This window comes from Eurytemora carolleeae, unplaced genomic scaffold (genome assembly GCF_000591075.1).
Source record: "Eurytemora carolleeae unplaced genomic scaffold, Eaff_2.0 scaffold415, whole genome shotgun sequence".
Taxonomy (NCBI): Eukaryota; Metazoa; Arthropoda; class Copepoda; order Calanoida; family Temoridae; genus Eurytemora; species Eurytemora carolleeae.
Window position 1 is genome coordinate 324121 of NW_019396314.1, and position 5424 is coordinate 329544.

The window sequence follows — 5424 nt, forward strand, 5'->3', positions numbered from 1 at the left end:
TTCTTGTTCTTGATACTGTTCTTGTTCTTGTTTTTTGTCCTTGTTCTTATAGCTTCACTGTCCATGTACATGTCTTGGATTATGGTTTGTATTTCTGCCATTCCAATCGGCCAAATCCATGTTCTGTGTTTCCAGAAATTTGTTACGTTTTTCTTTTTGTATCTCAGGGATAATATGTTCTTCTTCAGGTTTTAGGATTCATGTCGATGTCTTCATTGTCTAGTCAGATGTAAAGGGGGGATGGGTTAGATCTATTCTTACAGTTGGAAGGTTTGCTTTTGGATCCTTATCATCTTCTTGTTGGTTCTCTGAATTTTCCAGTTGAATCTCAAAATCAGGATTAACTCTCGACCTACTGTCCTGGCTGTATTGATGTAACTCCGTATCTACTCTAGGTACAGCTGTGGGACTAACATATGTAGCTGTCGGGTTTTTTTTTATTAGGCTAGGAATTTCTCTCTTGAACCTCTCTAATACTATGGAGCAGGTTGGGGTGCTCAGAAAAAATTGCACATTATTTTAAACTATTTCAATATACTTGTTCTAACCAGCCTTGATTTTCCTTCTTCATAAACCTCTATTGGTTCCTCGATTTTTTTCTCTTTTCTTAACATCATTGGTTCCTCAATTTTTCTCTCCTTTATCAGCATCAATGGTTCGGTTGGATTGGCGCAGTGTGTTCACTAGAACAGAAGTTGCCACAAATAACATAGGATTGAATAACTCTCTTACTGTTAGTACTTCATGTACTTTGCCTATCTCCTGTGCTTTGACATTCTCCTGTTTTCTTTTCTTATCCTGTTCTCAAATCTTCTCCTGTTCCTTCCGTTTTTCTTGATCTTATTGCTTCCCGTGATCTTGATGCTTATTTTGATCTTGATTCTACTCTTGATCTCAATGTTTTTCTTGACTCACACTGTGTATGGCAGGCTGATATGCGGTAAACCATCTCTGCCTGATCTCTTTTCAGGTTTTCATTTCATCTATCTTGAAGCTTTCACAAATAAACTTCTTGTTCTCTTCTGTAGAATAATCTGATTCTTGTATAGAATTCATAGTTTCCACTAATGTTTCATCTTCATCTTCACGATTCTTTATGTATATAGCTTATATACTCCTGGACAAATTATAAGCATTCTCTAGACGTACTAATTCTCAGCCTGCCTCTTGGTCTTCTGGTAGCATGGATTCTACAAACCCATCTTCTTTCCAATTCTCCTCTACTCTTACTTTCACTAATTTATCACTTCCAGCAGGAATGGGAACTTGATAAGGATTTTCTCCGCTTTCTTTCCCATTTTATCATCTTGTCTTCCTTATTCATTACTGGGAATGAAAAGTTCTTAACATCACATAACCAGGTTAATCTTTCCTGGCTTATACTTCTGGTTACCTATTTTGCTTCTTGTTCTGAACAGGAAATTGTCACTTCCTGTTTCACTAAAATTTTCGTGTCAAAATTCACTGCATGATTTAACCCTTCTATCACAATGGGTTCAAACTAACTTTTCTATATAAACTCGATCCTTTTCTCCTTCAACCATAGCTTTCTCTTTATCCCTCAACATGGCTTCAATCATAGCTTTACTCACCATTCTATTTATATAAACTGGATCTACATCAATCAACTGCCTTATATAAACTCGATCTTCATCACTCAACATGGCTTTCTTTTGGTCTAACCAATCTAGATAGACTCAATCTTCTTCTCCTTCAACCAAAGCTTTCTCTTCAGCACTCAACATGGTTTCCTTATCTTCTTCAATCAACGCTTCTATATTTCTTTGTCATCCATCATGACTTTTTCTTTGTCACCCGTCTTATTCATATTGTTAAAAAACTATCTTGTCCTGATTCATCACTTTCTCTTCTAGCTTGCCTGGAAGCCTCCAGCTTCCTTGACTTTCACAAATGTTTCGTAAATCAGTATAATAATTTTTCATGTAATAAACATGATTCATCTCAAGGGATTCCAGACATCCATTGGTAGAACTCCTTCCTGAAAAACCCATTTATAATGTTATCTTCTTGGTTACCTCTGTAATGTCTGTCCTGGATTCTGCATTTTCCGCTTTTTATCCAAACTTCCTTGATTTTGTTGTTTATTTCTCTGCCGCTAGTCCTGAATGTGTATTGTACAGATGCAACTCACTCTTGAACTCGCTTGTCTGATCAATAATACTCAGTCGGTATCAATCTAGATACGACGCTTGTTGTATTCTTCAGTAGGTATCTGTCTTTCAAGATACAACTCGCTGAAGTGGTCTACAATAATACCTTAGTTTGTAATGAACCCAGATACAACATTCTCTGTATTTCTTAGTCAATATCTATATTTCCAGATACAACTCGAGTCCACCACGCTTGCTACACGAGAAATATTACTCTAATACCTTACCAAGCAGAGTTATTTATTTCAAATAACTTATATTTAAATTGACAATAAGTTTTATAGGACAATAATGAACGTAATTAAACTAAATTATGTGAATGATAAAGACGGATAGTTTTCTCAAAAATTAACAAACGTAATATCTAGGTGGGTTCAGGTTTACAAATACAAGGTTTACTACAATTTTTATTACAAATAGATAAAAAAGATGAAATAATAGATGGAAAAGATGGAAAAAATGGAAAAGATAAAATAGATAGAACAGATAGAATAGATAGAATAGATGTAATAGATATAGTTAATAGGATAGATAGAAGAGATAGAATATATGGAATAGATAGAACAGATAGAATAGAGAGAATAGGTAGAATAGATAGAATATATTGATAAATTGAAAAGATAGAATAGATTGAATAGATTGAATTGACAAAATAGATAGAATAGATAGAATAGGTTAAATAGATTGAATAGATAGAAAATATATGATAGATTGAATATATTGAAATAGAAAGAATAGATATAATAGATTGAATATATAAAATAGATGGAATAGATGGAATAGATGGAATAGATGGAATAGATGGAATAGATGGNATATATCCTCCCTGGATATATATCCTTCCTATCCTGTTGAATATATCCTCCCTGGATATATATCCTTCCTATCCTGTTGAATATATCCTCCCTGGATATATATCCTTCCTATCCACCCTACCATCAGCCTCCATTCGAAGACTGTAGTTGATACACGGACTAGGTACAAGGAACAGTACATTTGTACAATAACAGGAATTTCGGGCGCTTCGTATACGTTACATTTTTGTTAAAAAAGAATAATTTGGTGCTAGTTTTAGGATAGTCTTTTTTATGGCACTTCGTTCATTTTCAAATATTTTTTTTAACGATTATCTAATTTTTGGAACTTTTCTTAATAATAAGTTAACAAATTAAAAGATTATTTGGACAATTATTTTTACTACTTAATAAATCTGAACTCAAGGAGACGAAAATTTCCTTTTTGATCAATAAAGTAAAGTAAATAAACGAACAAACTGCACACGCACCTCTGCCCCTTTAGTAAATGTAAATTCAACCTATATGAATCATAAAGTCTGACCGCGTCGACCTTGTTGCACCGGCTAGTCCTGTCCATAGAGCTAGGTGGAGTACAAACTGGGACCGGAAAGGTTGACCCGGCTCGAAAATTTAAATGTACTACGGCTGCCCGTGTGGGTTATTTAATGCGCAGAGTTAAAGAACTTGGAATTGCGCGGACGTAAAATCCACCTGCGCTGGAAACCCCACTAACTATTAAACCAAGACCTTTGAATACCCGTGTTCTATATCTACAAGGAATTAATCATTGTTGGGTTGAAAATTGGGTTTTCTAAGTTTGTATAACCTAGAATTCTGAATTATCTGCGCTGAATAAATACTTCTACAGGTAGTTCAACTTTGTGTGTGGTTTTGCATATCTAGAAGGTCTTAATATCCCTCGAAACACGAAAACATTTACCATATTTATGAAATATAATGATATATAATTATCGATATAATAAACCTTAATATATTAAACAACAATAAAACAGACACTTGTATTCTTACATCTCTTGGTCTTGTCTAATCCCTGAAACCTCTTCAGTTGGTTCTTTTTTACCTAGTGTTTTCATTTTTTTTATTCAGCAGAGTTTTTGACACTATGTGAAATTTTGACCCCTGAATATGAAAAAGCGACCCAAGAACGATCCGGAAAAGAATGTGTTGTAAGGATTGTTTTTCCCTAATTATTTTTTTTATTGCAAAGTTAAATAAAAACAACTTTAACATTATACAGTTTTAACAACCTTGGAAGTTTAAATAATATTTCTAAACGATCCAAAACGATTAAAAAGCCTTCTTCAAACTGACATTTTAAGAGCATTTCTATTTTGAAATTATAATAATAGAAAAAATCATCCAATGAATTTTATTTATTCAAAAACTAAAAAACTATAAAATTGTGGTTTTAATTGGAATAAATTTAAAGTTGAAAATATCCAGAAAAACCAATACATGCGCATGCATTGTATATTGAATAACTACACGAATCTATCTTTTTACTAAAAAAACTGGACGACAATGTTTTTACTGAACATATTGACAACAGAACATCAGGGCCGTCACTGTTAGGGATCAAAACCCTGAAAAACGTTCTATTACGGCCAGCAGGGGATGCTATTTTACTTAATTGTTAGATCGGGACAATTAGGCAACTTAACATCCAACTATTGGGGAATCATCACTGGCCAGAATTATGTTGTTAAAAAAAATTCTTATTTTAAGAAAATTTAAAAATTTNATGCTATTTTACTTAATTGTTAGATCGGGACAACTTAATGATTATAAACAGTTTCTACTTTTTGACAAATGGGTTTAGAAAATTTACTTTCCCCCAAGAATGAAATTTTAAACGAAATAAAGGGAGTGTACGAGTGTACGAGTGTACGAGTGTACGAGTGTACGAGTGTACGTGTAATGTCAAGGAACTCTCCATGCAAAGATGGAGAGTCAATTAAAAGCTTTGTCCGAAAAATATATGAATTAGGTATATCAATGTTTGTAACTTTTAAAATTGAATATTTTCAATTGTGGTTTTGCTCAATTTAACATATCCTTCCTGAATATATCCTCCCTGGATATATATCCTCACTATCCTGTTAAATTATCCTCCCTGGATACACATCCTTCCTATCTTGTTGAATTATCCTCCCTGGATATATATCCTTTCTATCCTGTTGAATATATCCTCCCTGGATATATATCCTTCTATCCTGTTGAATATATCCTCCCTGGATATATATCCGTCCTATCCTGTTGAATATATCTTCCCTGAATATATATCCTTCTATCCTGTTGAATTATCCTTCCTGGATATATATCCTTCCTATTCTGTTGAATTATCCTCCCTGGATATATATCCTTCATATCCTGTTGAATATACCCTCCCTGGATATATATGCTTCCTATCCTCAGGATTAACTCTCGACCTACCA